Source organism: Macrobrachium rosenbergii, chromosome 54 (genome assembly GCF_040412425.1).
Source record: "Macrobrachium rosenbergii isolate ZJJX-2024 chromosome 54, ASM4041242v1, whole genome shotgun sequence".
Lineage (NCBI taxonomy): Eukaryota > Metazoa > Arthropoda > Malacostraca > Decapoda > Palaemonidae > Macrobrachium > Macrobrachium rosenbergii.
In genome coordinates, this window is record NC_089794.1 from 50,502,082 (window position 1) to 50,521,471 (window position 19,390).

The window sequence follows — 19,390 nt, forward strand, 5'->3', positions numbered from 1 at the left end:
ATTAAGTTACCCATTAATACTGGAGATTTGTTGTTGTATGAACCAAGTAATTTTGGCATTATGCTACATATATGAGTTCACCATACAGTTACCGTATCCGGCTTTCACAAGGAAGCACTAAACCTATATAGCACCATTCCTCAGCATTCACAACTCAAAAGTGTCAACTCTTCTTTTAATTCAGTCAATCATGTTCATAGTGAAAATGATGAATTTGTCACGGTAAGACATAATTTCAATTACATTTTACGTGGATGGAGTACTTATTCTGTCATCGGAAGCAATCGGCCATCACAATTACCTAATTTACTCTCATTGCACTTTTTTTTTGCATTTAAACGGTTATTTTACAGACAGTCATATACCACGGCCTCCTTGGGTAACTAGCAATATTTTATGTATCTTTTTTTACAATTTATATCCAATATAAGTACTATTTCCTCTGAATTTTATGCCTTACGCTTTTCTCAAAATTCATTTTTTTTTTCTCTCCCTTTGATTAAACGAACGAGCGCTTATGAAATTTAAGCATTTGTATCGTCTAACCTCAGTTCTCTCACTTGACCTTGCGACTCAATTCCAAAATTTCATTAGTTTAACAAAAGGGAAATAAATAAACGGAATTCTTTACTCTTCCTTCCCTTCCCTTCTTTCTTCTTAGGAATAAGAGCCGGGTCTATAAAATGAAAAACTTCAGGATACCTGACAAGTTGCATGCAAGGGACGTTGAATAATAAAACTGCAAGATGGATAAGAGCCTGCGTTACTAGTTTCGCAAAGTTTTTGCTTTCAACAAGATGAGTTGTATTATTATTATTATTAGTATTATTAACGGCGAAAGATATATCTTTATTATTCACGTTTATATACTGTAAATAATTTACATATATGAGATGCTCCCCAGAACCATCTGGTAACTAGAATCCTGAGTGTCCGATTTATACCAGATATGTGTTCTGTCCTGTTTATGACATCACAGCCAATTAGGGCAAAAAAAATTATCTAATATCTATTCCATTTCTGGATTCTCGGTAAAAAGAAAGATTATCTGAATTCCATGTATTTTTTATCCAAGGTGTGTGATAGGGAAGGCTTCATTGCTTTGCTAAAAGTTGGGTGATCGGATTTTCTATCATAGGTGAAAAAACCGTCAGATACGCAACTTAATATTCATATTTTTTATTTCATTTAATGTTTGCTTATTGACTTAATAATTTCTATCCTTTTCCCAAATCTACCGTTTGAAAGAGGCTTTCTTTCATTTTAATTCATCATTAAAACTTCATTTCCATGAAGCGATCTGGATCTACATTCCGTTTGCACATTCATTACTTTTGCTCTGAGTACGATTCCTCTCTTCCAAAACAACTACTAAGTTTTTGCTATTTCCCTTGGTACACCTATCCTTTTTCTAAATTATTTTCCAGTTGATATTTACACTCGAATTTTACAATCAAATACCTCCATGAAACATTCGGTTCCACTGTTGCATTTGGCAAACCAACAACCACTGCTCCAGTTACCTGTTTACCTTTACCATCACAATGAACTTGCTTCCTTTTTTTATTGTTTTCTTTATCAACACCAATGAACCGGGTTTTACCTTCATAACCAAACATAGATGACACTGCTGAACGACCTGGTCACATCGAAGTTCTTCAGCAGCTATGAGGCCTCATCTGTCTTCATCAGAAAGGAGTCATCAAAATTAAGTTCTTGAACTCCCATTGCCTCACCTTTCGACAAAACACTTACAGATAAACATCAAAATGCTTATCATTCAAAAGTCGTCTATTTTTCAAGCTTTGAGGAACTTCATTCTTTATGAAATTACCTTGAAAATGTAAAAGATTGCAACTTCCCATCAGAAGACACCATCAGAGTACAACAATGCACTTTTTAAAGTTTTGATAGCAAAGAATGTCACAGAGATATTCTTTACTAATCCCCACCTAAAAATATAACTTCTAATAAAACTAGACTTTTGTCAGGAAAAACAACGCACTTAATAAAAATTTGATATATATATATATATATATATATATTGTATATATATATATAACTTTCTATAAAACTATATTTTATATATATATATATATTTATATATATATATATATATATATATATATATATATATATATGTGTATGTGTGTGTGTGTGTGTGTGTGTGTGTGTGTGTGTGTGTGTGTGTGTGTGTGTGTGTGTGGGTGGGTGTGTGTGTGTCTGGGTGTGTGTGTATAAAATTCTATGTAAGTTTTGTGACAACTTTTATATTGGCCAAACAGGGAAAGCACTGGAAAAAAGAATTGAACAGCATAAGAAATGTGTGAGATGTGCACAGGAGAACAGTGGTATTTTTGCATATGTTAGTGAGAACAATCATGCTATCAACTGGGAAGGGGCAAAGAGGACTGTATATTCTAATAATGCGCTGGAAAGGAATATCATTGAATCTAGCTTTATAAAAGAAAGTTACAACCATAATATGAATATCAGTCAAGGGATGTATAAACTTGATCCTTTAATATCAAAAGAAATTTGTAAATTGTTTAAACTTTAAGGCAGGCAGTAGAGATGTATGAATATAGGATTATCATATTTGTTTATTAGTATTGTCCCCTGACAGTATATTGAGATTTTTAGCCAAATGAGTTTTGAAGGCCACTCCTACCTCGACACCGGCCGGTGGGTGGATATGTAGTCTTTAACGTTGTGTATGTTCGTCAGTACTGTTCCTGTAGTATATATATTTGTGACTTCTTATACTCTGTATCAGTCCTTCGTCAATGGCTTGAAATAAAGTCGAAACCGGTCAGGACCTACACCCTGTCTCTTATTTTTCACCTGTGGTAATGTGTGATAAATGAATCATGTACAAAAGTGATAATAATCACACACACACACATATATATATATATATATATATATATATATATATATATATATATATATATATATATATATATATATATATATATATATAGTTGAATAATAACGATTGTCTTTGGTAATGTACTACCATGTAAGTAAGGTTTATTTTAATTACCAGTGAAAATGATGTTCAATTTCTTATGGAATTCCTTCCATATTAGTGGGGCAGATAACAGAAAAATCGTGCAAATGATACAAGCATCAAATTTGGCAAAAGTGTCCCCCAAGGTACACTAATCAAATCTGCCCGATTGGCCAATTGAAAATCCAAGGTGGCGGTCATTTTCAAGATGGCCACCAAGATGTTTTGCTTAGAAATATTTGTAGTTGTCTGAATTGCATGATCTAAGTGTGTATTCCTATGATTTGATGCCTGCTGAACTATATTTTCCTGTTTAAAAAGCACTCTGAGACATATTTCTCAAGATGACCACCAAGATGTTTGCCTTTCTTTACATATGTTTTGTCCCGGCTAGTACATTTTCAAAGTAATGCATACCGTGCTGCTGTTTCTCGATCTGCTACTGTTCACATATGCAGCCACAGGGAAGCTCTGCTTGAGAGCACTTGCATCTTCCTTTACAAACCTTCTTACAGGAGCACTTTGTCAATTCTTGACAGCTTGCTGCTGTCGGTGGTAGTGTTGTCCAATGTATCTGCAATGCTTCTCCTTTCTGTGTCCACCCCGTTCAGCTGCACTGCTGATGTGTGGATTACAGTGGGTTGCCTGGCCCCAGATGATCCCAGCCTGGTAAGCTGCATGCTTTGCATGTTCTCTGAGGGCTGCCTGTGTTGGTGGAATTGAGTTGTACGACCTCTGACTTGTGGGCAAACAGATCTAGTCTTGCTTCGTCCACACCAGTGGCTGCGCTTGATCTGTCGTACATGGGGACAACGAATCTTTCCAGCCTATGTATGTCAAGATCACGAATCAATGTTGGATGCTGGCTGAGACTGATGAATGTTTCAGTAATATCATCAAATACATTCCAAGTCTGCCATGCAGATTTCTTCGCTTTCCCACGGAAGGCAGACACAACATCACATCCAGTGAATGCATGCAAGTAGGGGATCCCTCTAGCTTTCTCAAGCCCAGTTGCAGAAACTACCTCATGGACTCATGGACTGGAATCCATCGCATATGGGCTCCTTGGCCAAAGGCAATCCACATTTCCTGAAGACCTAGTTTCTGGAAGGATGGCAGTACAGATATTACTATGACTAGCACATCTGTGTCATTAGCCTTGATGATTATAGACTTGCTCCCATCAGTCGTTGCATCCCTAGCATGAACAAATATTCGACTGTCAGCTTCTTCGTGACAACATGGTGACACAGCATCCAGAGACTTCACTGTGTTGCCAATGGCATCCTCTCCTTTTGTGACAATGACTGTGCTTTTCATTTCTGCTTCACATCTTTTCGGCCAGGAAGTGAAACAATTCAGCTTGTGTAACTTTGTGTTGTTAAACTTGAAGCCTGCAACTCTCCTGATGTTGTGATTTCAGACTTGATTTTTCTCAACGTTTCCACTATCCCAGAACCTTTGGGATGATGTCTTTTGCAGGGTCTAGCTTGATTGGTAGGTGAGGCATTGATAAGTGAAAGCAGAGGCATATCTTCTTTGCTCCCACTGGGACATTCACTATATCCATCATCCAGCTCTTCTGGCATGGATTTGCCATTGTCGGAGAGATTAGATGATTCTCGTGCTTCTTTTTCTTCAACCTCTGGCTGACAGTCACGAGAATAAGTGACAGTCATCTTTTAGAACTTGGTCCAGTTCTGTTTGAAAAATCGTCCAGTAGAGTTGGATGATAGATCCATGATTACGATGACGTTCAGGGTCGATTCGGATTTGATCCTTTTACCACCCTGTACAATCTAATAGTATAACAACTGGCTTCTAACTGTGCTGAGATTTCTAGGACTGTCCTGTAATATACAATTCTCAGACGCATTTCAATGTTTGTCTCTTCTCGGAAACAAATACAGACCCATGTAGGTTCTTGCATTGTGCCACTGTGGACATCCTTCCTTCCGATCGTTCATCCAGTGTCATAAGTCCCGCTCCATGAGATCTTTGATGTCCCCATCCAGATAACTAAAACCCTGTTATCCTATCATGGTTAGGCTCTCCCACGCTGACATGTCCTGTCCATTTTTGCTAGATGGAGCTGCCTAACTGATTTTCTGGGTTGATTAGTAGGAACTTGTTGCAGTATGAGCTGCCAACATAAAGCTGATCCTAGTCTCAGCTGACACATCAACCCAGCCTCTGCTTGAAAGTTTCACAGCAAGCGAAAATCGTCACCAATGTGCCTTAGATGTAGATGACTAGTTCAGAGAACGATCACTGCATCCTTCCAGTGTTCTTGTGTTTTTCTTGTGCCTTAACCATGTTATAAACTAGAAAATATACATCAGCACTGATATTTCACTTAAAAACAGTTTGGCGGAAGTTTTGTATCACTTAGATCATGCAATCCATTTATTCTCCTATTCACTTGCAAATATTTCTAAACAAAAAAGCAACTTTGTTTTAGTTTCTTGGAGCTTTCATATTTTGGCTGCCATCTTGAAAAAACTTGGCCGCCATTTTGGATTTGTTGAACAAAGCCTGAACTCTCATGATATTGCCAGATTTGATTAGTATCCCAGAACCTTCACAAGTTTGTGCCAAATTTGATTGCTTGTGATCATCATTTGCACTATTCTTCCCCTAAAAATTTTAGATCTTCTTTCTTAACCTCCTGACCTCTGCCTTGGTCTTCTGTTTGATCGTCCAGTAGTCTTATTCTGCCTTCAGGTCGAATTTCCATGAAAATAAGATTTTGTCCTTCATACCGAACAGCTTTCAATAAGCAACAGATTACTAATATCATTATTTGGCAAATTGTAAATTACAAAAAACACTGAATTCTTCCCGTTTACATGTGACAAAAAAATAAGAAACAGAAATGAAATTTTACTCTTAGTGAAACCTAATCATTACAAAATGAATGGGGTTAACCCTTTCCTAAGTGGAAAATAAAGCCAACATAAATTTTTCTAAAGCTCTCGTTAAAAGAGCTTGAGAAAAGTATTTAGTGATAACCAAAGTGACCTTGTGGGTGCCTTAACCATATGATAAACTAGCCCGCATTAGGATGTTAAAAACATATTTCCGTTGATTAGCTGCAATCCATCTCAGTTAAACAAAAAGAACTTTGAGAGAAAGAGAGATCTTGAAAATGGCCGCCATTTTGGAGAGAGAATCGAGAGAGAGAGAGAACAGAGAAATTTGATGAGAGAGATCATTTGAGATTCGTTCTAAATTCTCTTATCTGCCCCATATTATAAATATCTTATATATATATATATATAAATAAGATTTTATATATATATATATATATATATAATATCATTATTTATATATATATATAAAAATGAATTCTTCCCGTTTACATGTGACAAAAAAATAAGAAACAGAAATGAAATTTTACTATTAGTGAAACCTAATCATTATAAATGAATGCTAAATTTCCTATAAATAAATATATAACATTTTTCTAAAGCTCTATATAAAGAGCTTGAGAAATATTTATATAACCAAAGTGACCTTGTGGGTAGGATATGATAAGTATATATATATGTTATTGATATTTCCATTGATTATATATATATATATAGAGATATAGATATATATATATATATATATGAGAGAGAGATGTAGAGAGATATATATTCTATAACTTATATATTATATATATATATATATATATATATATATATATATATATATATATATATGTGTGTGTGTGTGTGTGTGTGTAAATATATGTACTTATGTATGTATGCATAGTTTGCTTTTTTTATTGAAACTTACGGTAAATATCTAAGAACAATATTTTTAAAGTTTCTGTTAGTTTCTAATCGACTGATGCATCATGAAATTCAACTGCAGATATTTACCGTCAACTCAAATAAAATTGTTATCGTCTAATTTTTGCTTTATAATAATTTCACATGATGTGTGCTTCTACTTTACAGTGAAATTGTATAAGTAATGAATATTTGTATCTTTTTCAGAGACAAATTTACCTTCAGTTAGTTTATTGTTTTAAAGAAAGGAATATAATGAAATGCAATAGAAAGGCGATGTTATGAAGACCTATATTTTTTTTAATTAGAATCGTAAAAACGGATAGAATACAGAATGGAAAATAAAGTCTATGTCACGAGGATAAATCGAGAGGGGGATCTAGTAAACTGACAAATGATTCAGATTGATGGATAATTAGAGGATTGTGTCCTCTCTCTCTCTCTCTCTCTCTCTCTCCTCTCTCTCTCTCTCTCTCTCTCTCTCTCTCTCTCTCTCTCTCTCTCTCTCTAAACCTATCTATCTCTATATCTATGGCATTCTATTTAGTCATGAACTCAATCAAGCATCGCGCCGAACTAATCAATGACAGAGGAAAAAAGCTGATAATTTTTCATTTTTACTCATGTGATGCATACCCTATCGTCCCGAATGCAAACTTTATTAAAGCAATACACATATTCCGATCATTTTTGAAGCTTTTCATACTCACCAGACGCTGTAATTACTTTCCACATGGACCTTGTCAAACACTTTTCTCTATGAAGAAAATTAAGATTTGATTAATGATTCCGATCGAGCTAGTTATAATATGATTTGACAAATATCCCATCAGTGCCACAGATATGCAAACTTACCCTTGTCTGAGAGGATTTTGAGCGAGATTGTTCCATCCCAAATCGCATTATTTGGTAGGCATCGCTGTCCATTATCTTTCATAGTACTTTAATAGGTTACTTAATAACCTGCTTAAACTTTAACGCTACAGAAATTACAGTTTTGTTGCTGAAAAACAGACGTTTACTAACATCTGTTTATTAACCTGGGTTTCCATCTTCATAATTACGTAATCAGAGGACTGTTTATTTTTAGTGATTCAATCAGAAACCAAAAATTTGATTTTTTAACTATTTAGCCTAAAATAAAAAGATTGAGATTCTCAACTCAGTAACAAAACAAACTTACGTTATAAAAATTAGCATTAAAATAGATTTATCTGCAATTTGTTAAACTGTTTAAGCTATCAGTTACATCTTCATTTGAGGAGGAAAAAAATAGGTTTAACTCTTGCAAGTCAGTGATGGAAAATTAAGTAAATGATAAGTGATAAAAAGCAGGTGTATCTTGACTAATATAGCACATTATGCGTCAACTTCCTTTGAAAATTTGAAATTTTCAATTAAAATAATTAATCTAACTTTTTCGTCGTATATCTTTAACGGACGATTCATTCCGATTTCCTGCTTTTCACACAACTTCTTTACAAAAGTAAAAAATAAAAGATAATCTGGAAAAGGCGATTAGTGGCAATAATTTTTCTAACTTTTCCTCCATTTCTATAAGCTTTATAAAAGCATCTATCTTTACTTTGTTATACATAAAACTTATATCTTTTACATTTGCTAGTTTTTTCCACTGAAATGCTGGTCGGCTGTTTGGAATAACAGTAAAGTTTTAGTGAAAATGCAATATGCCACACAAGCCAACTAAAGTGAAGCCCTCGCTTCGAGGATTCCAACGTTTATTGTTATCTACTTCAGGAAGTCCAACCCTTTTGCATGGACAACGCGCGCTTCTATTCCCCTTTGCTAAGTTTTCTTACCTTTTATCTTACAAATGGGCCAAAATTGCCAAACTCACTTAAGAAATTCCCAAGTTCGTCTCTTTGAAATTCACTGCTGCGAGAAGGGGCCAATGCATTCTTGTTTGCGATGAATGAACTTCACACGAGCACATTCATTAAATGTCCGTTGGTGCTGCCAGTGACCACAGAAGAAGTTCGGAATTAAATTATTGTTCCGAAAAGCTAAACGTTCATCGCTTTCTTTTCCAAAGGAATTCGAATCCTTCAGCACGGATTTCACCCGCTTGCATTCCCCTTTGGTGAGCATTCTCACACTCCGTCATACAAATGACCCAAATTGGCAAACTCCGTTAACAAACCTATTCTGACATTCCTCGGTCTTGTTCCAAAGTTCCTTTGTCTGTCTCTCCTCGCGGAATTCGGGGCAAGGAGAGGGACCAGCGGATGCTTCCTTGGGATGACGGAATGTAGATTATCATTTCTACTGAATAACCATTGGTCAGATGTATGGCTTTTGAAAAATCATTTGCTATTACAAACACGCAGGAAGTTATAGAGTCATATTTTCATATGCATACATGACAATGTATGCCAGTGGTTCCCAAACTTTTTTTGGCTATGCCCACCTAATCGCCTCTAAAATCCTGATGCCCCATGTCCTGATATATAATTCTTATTATTCAAAAAGTGAATTCCTATTCACGTGGAGGAAGCCTAAAAGGCCAGTAACTTAGTTTAAAGAAGCTTTCAAAGAACATGGCCTCCAAGGAAGAGAAAAATAAACGAACCAAAAGACAGTTAAAGTTCTGAGAAAGAAATGGCTAAGAAACTAAAAAAAAAAAAAAATATTAAGTGATATCAAAATAATAGTGACGATGATGATAATAATAATAAAAGAATATTCACTGGTAATAAAGAGAGAGAGAGAGAGAGAGAGAGAGAGAGAGAGAGAGAGAGAGAGAGAGAGAGAGAGAGAGAGAGAGAGAGAGAGAGAAAATAGAATATCAAAGTATCTGTGGATTGTCTCTCACGAAAAAAGCAAATAAGGTTTCAAAACTTGCAATAGAGAACGGAAATGTATACAATGTACAATAATTTTTATTTAAGCTTTTTTTCTGTAATACTTCGATCATTTGAATTACTGTGCAATAAAATAAAGGTACCTGTCAAATGCAAAATATAATTTGAGCTCACCTCAAGATAAAATTACTAAAGTTAGTCGTAGTGAGATCCTTTTGTTTCATGCCTGCTGCAGAGAGGTTTTATATTAGGCACTGCTTTAATCAGCTTCAGGCTCAAATCACCTCGTTTAGAGTATCCAGTCAATTTCTTTTCTTTGGTAGCAAATCATTTGCAGCACTAAAGCCACACTCAGCTAAATATGAAGATGGGAACGGTTGTTGCAAGCTGGTTGAATTTGGGTATTTAGTTTCTGCCTCATCACGAAGCCATCCGTCGCTCCTTTTCTTATATTGAATAAAGTTTTAACCGACTCATCATTTTGTATTTCCGAGAGTTCTTCTTGGTACTGTACTGAAACTATGAAGGTCATTTGATGGTTGTAATGGTGGTGATAATACATTATATACAGTACAATATGCAATTACACATGTACATACACACAAGTATTTTCAAGTATTCATACTGTATATACACCGTATGTATTAAACTCGCACAGACACTCATACTCACACAAACTTGCTAGAAAAAATTCACTCTCAATAATTCATTCTCGAATTGCCCACTTAAAAATCAAATAGCCCCTGTACGCCCCACGTTGGGAACCACTGATATGTACAATTATGTGGATGAAATAAGGTATATGGTTGTTATTTCTGAATTTTCGATGATATAACCACCACAGAGGAAAAAAACCTGTCAAAATCATTGATATATAAAGGGGTGAATAGTGTTTTTACATATTTTTAACTAACTTGACTTCTGCGTCTGTCTGTCTGTCTTCAATTCTTGTAACTCAATTTTCGACCTGTTCCCTTCGTCCAATGGACTTGAAATTTTGCATGGTTACTCACTCCCGGTGACAATACAACTTTACATGATCAGCAGGTCATCAGAGACCTCTAGTAACCCTACAGTGAACTATCCCAGTATCTAAGTATTTGTATGAAACTCTTCAGATTTTTCACAGCTTCTTTGAAGAGGTGAATAACTTCGGATTTTTCAAACCTTTTTTGGCTTGGCAGGATATCAATTTCGTTAGCTACAATCATAAAACGGTTACAATTTCTGTCAAAACTAAAAAGTATAAAATAAAAAAATTAAAAATTTTTCTTAAACATGCTTTTATTAAAATGCACTAAAAAGTGAAAAATAGATCTTTTGAGACACAGCAGGATTTTCTTACAATTAATCATGCCTATAAAATTAAAAGCGTGGCCGCCAAACATGAAAGGAAATGCTCGAAAAAATGGAAAAAAATTTCTTTTCTTGTAGCGCCTCATTCCATGTTTGGCGCCCACGCTTTTATTCCTGTATACATGATTAATTGTAATAAAATCCTGGTGTGTGTCTAAAGATTTATTGTGCATTCTAATAAAGGCGTGTTTTTAAAAATGTTTATTTATATTTTCTTTATTAGAGTGCTCAAGTTTGATTCGTGTACATTACAAAAAGTGTATCGTCTTCATCATTATGTAAAATTCGAAAGATTTGGTTTTTAATACAAAAGATTAAAGGGTACAACAAAAATGAAAAAAAAAATATTTAGAGGATGATTAAAAGGTATAATGTTTCATCTTTTTTTTTATGAAAGAAAATACTGTTAGCAAGGCATAAGATAAAAATTAAATCTGGATAGACTAGTTGTATTGAGCGTCATATTCTGCTCCGTCCTTTACCTTGCATCTATGGAATCACTCTTGTTTTTGCGATTATAAAGAAGTAAATTCCAGTTTCCCTTCTCTTTCTTAGTACATCAGGAATCACTCGCGTGTTTACTAATCAACTGAGTGAATTGCAAGTCGCTCTATTTCGACGGATTTTGACTGATGTCGGCACAAAATAAAGGAATAATTCGTCGCGCGATTCCGAGCAAGAGATTATAATATCCTAGTGTACCGAGACCCAGAATACAGGTTGAAATAAACCTGGCGTTCCAGAGAAGGGGAAAAAATCCTTCGCAATGTCCCTTTCATGTTTCAAATGACTCATTGCAGCCGGAGGATTCCAGAGTTTTTTATGAATTCTAATCTAATTTTATCTTTATGTATAGCTTATGCTCTTTTTTTTTTAATAATTTCAGTCACAAGTTTATCGCTTCACTTTTCTGATGAAAATTTGCTCTTTTCAGGCTGATAAATAGGGAGAAAAAACATATGCACTACAGCAATGATTTGTATGAGTAAACAAGGGATAGCTGAGCGAACTTAATTGTTAAACCCGGAGATAGGACAAAGTCTTTGTAGGAGTTTTTGACTTATGCTTAGAAAATATTGTGAGTTTTCATTATGTTGTCATTAGCATAAGTTCATGATTTTTATGACTTTTTGATTCTAAATGTGGACTTATAAAAGTTGACTTGAAAAGAGCTAAAAATTTTAGAGGCGTTCAGCTATTAATATCCTTATTGGTTTTAGGAGCGACACTTAAAACACGTTGCAATACAAAAAATACCTGAAGCGTGAAGACATTGTTTGTCACTTAACAAACATCATCTTGCCTAATATCATCAGGAGACACTAGAACTGTAAATCTGGACGCTTACTAAAGAGGGGCCTCCAGACAGAGCAATAATGGCTTCCAGCTTCTCCTTCGACTGTCGACGAGATTTCGTCTGTGTCCAGGGGCTTTTAGACCGTATTTCCTTTGTTCTTTCAGGGGTCGGTGTAAACAGGACAATTGGCAACAGCTCTCCAGTTGGAGTCGTTATTTTGCTGACAGTATCTGAACTCGAGAGAAGCTAGGGAAGCGTCTGAAAGATACAAAATACATAAAGATAAAAAATCGGATAAAGTATTATTAACATCACGCTGAAGAAAACTGGGTCGTGTCTAATGCGTATGATGGAAATGTTAACTAATCATAAACACAAAATGATTATGTGCACACTTCGTGTTTTCCACGAGTCGTGTTGACGAATGTTAGACAAACGTCCATTTAATGGCACTGGGCTCATTCCTAGAACTCTGTTACTACTGCATATGTAAATTATCTCTTTCATTAACTTCAAAATCAAAAAGAAAAGGAGATAAAGATATTCTATTACATCTCAAGAACGTGCGCGTAATGGTAAACTAATAAGAAATAGTTTAAAAACAAGTGTTTTGGGTGTGAAGGGAAGTAGTTATTCAAAGCTACACATAAAAGCTTCTGCATTACCACCTACAACACTTTATTGCTTTTCTTCAAGATAAGAACCTAAAAAACTAAGCGTTTTATTTACGCAATAAAATTCAGTAATCAGCTATGGACAAACGATCTATCTCATACCACAAGATATATGCAATAAACAGCAATCTGTCTTTGATGTATATCTTTTATCATACTTGCTACCTTATCCTTCATTTCAGTATTAGATAATATATTAAAATTGCCACTAATGAAACTAAGAGTCAATAAATAGTGTTGTCAAAATTACACTCCATTTGCCATTTCTTTTGCAGTAAATCTTTCCTATGAGCGCAAGATTTGTTTTATGATCAAAGTTACGGTTATTTGTGATGGCTGAGTTCGTAGTCGTATATATTAACATACTTAGTGTAATACAATTACCCCATTCTTATTCATATTAACTGACATGCAAACATATCAAAAGTACCAGAAACAGAAATTAAAATGTCTATTTGTGCGTGCCTTAAGAGAATTGGATTTTCTTAAGTGCTAAACAGAAGTGTTATACGTTTTCAGTATATTACTCTACAATGTCTACATTATATATATATATATATATATATATATATATATATATATATATATATATATATATATATATATATATATATATGTGTGTGTGTGTGTGTGTGTGTGTGTGTGTGTGTGTGTGTGTGTGTGCGTGTGTATGCATAAATAGTTATTGGGTACGTAATAAGCGAGTACTTGGCTGCAACTTGATTTCGTGATGCTAACTGAACAATAAGATTATTTACGAAGCAAAAATGTATATATCACTTTTTTATCTAAGTTATATCTTGACAAACCTCAAGTTGTATATATGCCGTTTTGCTGTTCGAATATACCGGAGGGTATAATCCGTTAAAATCATTTAGATAATTTTTACGGGTTTTTTGAGCAAGCAACAGCCCGTGCTAGTTTATGGTCAACTTGAATTATCAGCAACACAAGCAGGTACGAAGGCGGAAGAGGGAAGGGGAACAGATATCAGGACCTTGATCCATCAAATCAACTCGGAATGATTTTGTGACCTCAGACCATCTCATAAATTTCAGGGGCAAGAAAATGACAAGGTACCGGGAAAAGTTAGTCAACTTCTCTCTCTCTCTCTCTCTCTCTCTCTCTCTCTCTCTCTCTCTCTCTCTCTCTCTCTCTCTCTCATCTTGAAGCAAATCAATGAATATTCGATTGCTCCCCGAAACAGGTTAGAGCAAAGGAATATTGCTTCTAAGAAATGAAATGGTTACCTTTCATGGGTTTTATTTTGAATAGAAAAGGCAAAACATTGGGTGAAATGCAACTCTTTTTCAACAGAGTTCCGTATAACATTAAGTTGAATTTCATTCAAACTTGTAAATAAAATAGGATGCTCACTCTCAAATATACAAACATTCATACATATATATATTGCAACGGGAGATACCTTTCCAAAGTCAACTCATCTTTCAAGAACCTTGTTTTCAAAGAACTTAAAGTAAAGTAAAATAATTTTCAAAGAACCTAAAGTAAAGTAAAATCATTTTATCCCACTACTGACACTAACAGTCAGTCATGGAGAAATTGCTTCTCTAAATCTCTAGTTATTATTCCCTTTGCGGCCCTTTATCCCCTTTCCCTGAACTTGTGACTGTGTAAGGCCTTTTTCCAGGTTACTAAGCCGTCCTTGGAGATAGTCCCCACTCGTCCAGTAGCAGAAGTGAAAGTCGGACAGGCGGCATGGCGTTCAAACAACCCACGAGGTCAAAGCCCTTACCATGTGGTCCACAGAGCTACCCATGAGGTCAAAGGTAGCGTGCCAAAGAGCCATAGAAAACAGGACACCTGGAAGAATGGGAAACTTAATCCAGAAAAAGGCATGAAAGGGGCCGCCCCACTAGCGCTCTACAGAGACACGCCCAGATACAGCTCCGATACACACTGTCCCCTTTGATCTCCGCTCCTTTGGAGCTTATTCCCCCACGTGGCTGCATACTCAGTCCAGTATCTTTCCAGTGCCAATTTTCCTAATCCCGCCCCCCCCCCACTATTCATTGGTACATCTGCGAGGACTCATCACTTTGGAAGAAGGTAAAGTGCCAGGAATCTGTGGTTTTACCAGTCCCATAGTTCTTTTCTTTTGCTACTCATTTTCTGTCCCCAAACGCAATTCTCCAATAGACCTGACTTGTTATTAATTTGTTTTCATGGGTAATTTTCAACAGTGTTTACAGTCAAGGAATCTTGGCACCATCAGAGCACCGTCGCGCCCTTATTTACTCTAATTTCGCCAAGTAATCGTATGCAATCTTCATTGCAGATGGAGTTTTCTTGCTGTGGATCCTTTGCTTAGGTTATGCTTTACTGCCGTGCCCAAAGCACTACAATCAAATCTTCGGTGTCCTTGAACAAAATATAAGTGTAATGCTGTAAGCAATTTCAAAATGTCTTAGCAAAATTCAAGCATACTACAAATTACTTCAAATAAATCTTAATTCTCAGAATAGTTTAGCAAGATTAACTATCCAAGTTACATCAACTTTATTAAGTCCTCAGTCCTACCTATAAAATGGAATTTGTATTACCTAATCTGCTGCACGGATTACTTTCGGGATCTCCACTTCTCCTAATTTGATTTTATTCTTTCTATAATGAATCATAACGAGGACTATGGTGATCAATGTGAGAGCCATTGCCACAGTTAAGTAGAAGGTGATGTAATTCTTGACCATCTTGAACTGGGCTTCTTGCTTCTTCTTTCCTATTGTCTGGATATATAATCTTGGAATCTTGAAGGTTTTGTTTAAAGACTTGAATTTATTTTTGTTGCTGGGATAAAGATATCTGCAGGACTGATTTCACATCCACGTTATATCTTCAAATTGCAACCGTTTGAGTATGTGATATCTTCACGTTTAGTTTGAAAGGTCTCCTTCTTGGGGTTAAAAAAAATTATTGAAATTTTGCAGGTTAGTGATCTTAATTTCTGGAAAGTGCACTTCCTGAAATCAGCATGAATGGATATCCTGATTATGTGTAAGAGTGTATAAGCAAGATGTTTTTGGTTTGTGAATTATATTCAATTAATTTCGTTACAGATTGTGCAATTAAAGTGTGTAACTCATTTGTGGAGGTTTTCTTTGACTTCTTCAATATGAATATGAGTGCCTTCCTGAAAAAGGAGTTCCATATGTTCAGTATCCAATAGTATATAGTAACTATAATTTGCAACACAAGTAGGGAAAGGGATAAAAGAGTAATACTTAGAGACCTTTTTAGTATTTACTGGAATAGTAATTATTAAGCATTCGTTACTTAAAGCAGATCTAAGAAAAGAATAGAGTGTATTAGTTCAATGGGGAATATGGGGTACTTGTTATATTTAAGTTTTACGTTAGTAATTATTTTTTACAAGTCTTTTATTAGTAACAGGTTTGCAGAAAAATTTCCTTGAGAAGCTGTTACTAAACTACTTACAAAGTCATGTAGTTCGTCTCCATCTCCCTTTACCTTTATTTTAAGGTTGGTTTTAGTAAAAATTAAATTCATGGGCTGGAAAATATGTTTTTCTAAAATCATCCATCATTTATATTAACATTTGTTCTTTGCTCTTAGTTCTGCTAGAAGTTGAGTATTTCTTATATTTTTTTTTATCTAGCATTTCCATGTACATTTGTTCTTCTAACGAAGAAATTTTTCCTTGAACAGATAGCAGTGGAATTTGGTTATAAATTCCAAATATGACTAATAACCCTCCTAAAATAATAGCAGCTATAAATAGTCCTCTCTTGGCTCTTGTTTGTTCTAGCACTTACAATTCTTCTATCCCTTGAAGTGTTACTTTGATTTCATTCCGTAACAAGGTTTCTGTGTTTGAATTGCATAACCTTGGGTTTTGTTCTAAAGTTGTGTCTATTGTTTTCAGTTCCTTAAACACACTTCCTAATTGATTAATAAGATTTTTTATGCCTTCGTATTCAATTTTTATTCCAGCATATTCGTTTATCAAGTTCACTTCTCCTGTATCCATGACAAAACTTCCTGTATTGTCTGTGTTAATTGCACAAGCCAAAGCTTGCATTTGTAAAAATTGCAGATAAATGACGATTATTTTGAACATTGTTTTCCTCATTTTGAAGAGTTTTCCTGAAATGATAATATTACATTTCCAAATTTTGCTCTATATTTCTTTGTTTCCTTAATATTCCCATTTCATTTAAAGAAAAAAGTAAATTCAAAGTTAGTGCACTTAACCCAAGAAATTTTGCTACAAACCCAACTAATTAAAGTAAGAATTGCAACAATAAAAAAAAGGTCTTACCACTATGTCAACTAATGAAGGTAAACTTGGCAACAAGTAAATTTAATATGGGGAACAATGGGAACAAATCTATCAACCATATGAAACTTTTCACTGGAATCTGACTTTTCTGTTCCTTAGATGATTTCTAGTTCTCTCTTCCGAGATTTATTCTCCTATTTCTTCAATTATCTCTGTTTACTTAACTTCTTTAGTCCTTTTAACTTTGTTTTTATTTACCCAAAATCCTGATTCTTCTAATAATTCAGCATATGTGGAAGGAACTAAGCCATTAATTTTCTTTACCTTCAATTTTGTCTCTTTAAGTTCTATGACTGAATGATCCAGTGAATTTGGCGGCTAACTTATAGTTGATGCCACTTCTTACTTCTCTCTTTATGTATACTTCATCCCCAATCTTATAATCTACTGACTTTAATCCTTCTTCATACTTGTCTATCATGACTTTCTGGGCTTCTTGCAAGTTCTTATGTAACTGTTTATGTATTACCTTGAAATTACTCATTCTTATCTTCATAGTGTCTTGGATGATTCAGCCAAGCATATGGTAGTCTTGGTTCATATCCCATTAAGGCTTTTATGGGTGTTGCTTGTGTACTAGTATGATATCTGGCATTTAACGACAATTGGACTACATACAAATTAACATCCCATTCAGGGTCCTGTCCTACTGTATATCTCAAAGCATTTAGTACTTTTCTGTTATTCCATTCTACTAAGCCATTACTAGCTGGATGATATGCTTGTATTGTTACTTTTCTACTTTGAATGTATCACAAATTTCTTGTACTAGTGAGTTGTCGAATTCTGTGCCATTATCGGATATTATTAGTTGTGAGGCAGAATATCTTTTACCTGTTATTGGTATCAGCTCTGTGTATCTAGTGAGTGCGTCAATGCACACCAATATATTTCTACTGCCTCTGCTGGTAGTGGGGAGGTTAATGATGAAATATATGGCTACTCTTTCAAATGGAGTTTGTGGGCTGGGAAAGTTCCTTATGGGCACTTTCTTCCCCGTTCTTCCTGTGTGTTTGTTTTAAAATATTGCAACTTTTCACATAATTGTTAATGTTCTTGTATAGCCCTTCTCAATTGAAGGTTCCTTATACCTGGGCGAGCGTTTATGGAATCATCATGCATTAGTTCAATGACTTTCCTTTTTAGTCTCTTACGCACTATCTTCTGATAGACCACACCATGAAATTATCGAAATGGATCAACTTCCTGGCACATCCAGATTAGGAAATCGTTTATTACATATAATTCATCAATTGGATATCCAACCTTCTTACTTAATTCTATTAGTTTTTGATGATCAAATTTCCTTTCATTTTTTCACAAATTGGTAGATCTATTTCAGATCTTTATCATATTCTTGTTCCTTTATGAAGTTTGACATAGAAAGCTCTTCTGTATAGTGCATAGTGAACACATTGCTTAAAGGTTCACATGATTTTGCTTCTTGGCTGATCATATTTATACTACCTCCTTGAGGTGTGCATTTTGATAATGCGTTTACTACCTTATTTGCGTTCCCTAGAACATATTTTAATTTTATGTCATAATCTTAGGCAGTCATAAACCAAAAAGCTCTACGTCCGGAAAAATTCGGATTCTTCAGCATTTCTATTGTAGTAGAATGATCGGTGAAGACAGTTATCTTATACCCAAATATGATACAGTATATCTGAAGTGCTTCAAAGCATCCCTTATAGCTAGAGACTCTTTGCCTGTTACTGAGTAGTTTTCTTCTGTGGGTTGTAATTTTCTATTGTAATAAGCTATGTCATGGAATTTATTATCAAGTCTTTACATTAAGCATGCTCCTATACCAATAGAGCTTGCATCTGTTGCCAGAAAGAATTCTTGTTGTATTGTTCTTCACTCAAATGATACGTGTTCCTTTAGTGAATCTGTCAGTGGAGCAGATATACTTGCAAATTTCTTTATATATTTCTGGCAAAAACCTACCCAAGAATGACATCACATCATTCCTTCATTGAGGTGTAGGATACTCTTTAATTGGCTTAATCTTTAAGTCATTTACTTCCACACCTCTTTCACTTAGAGTATGTCCCAGATAGTCTATTTTCCTTCTAAGGAAATTACATTTATTCACTTTTAACCAGATTTGCTCTTCTCA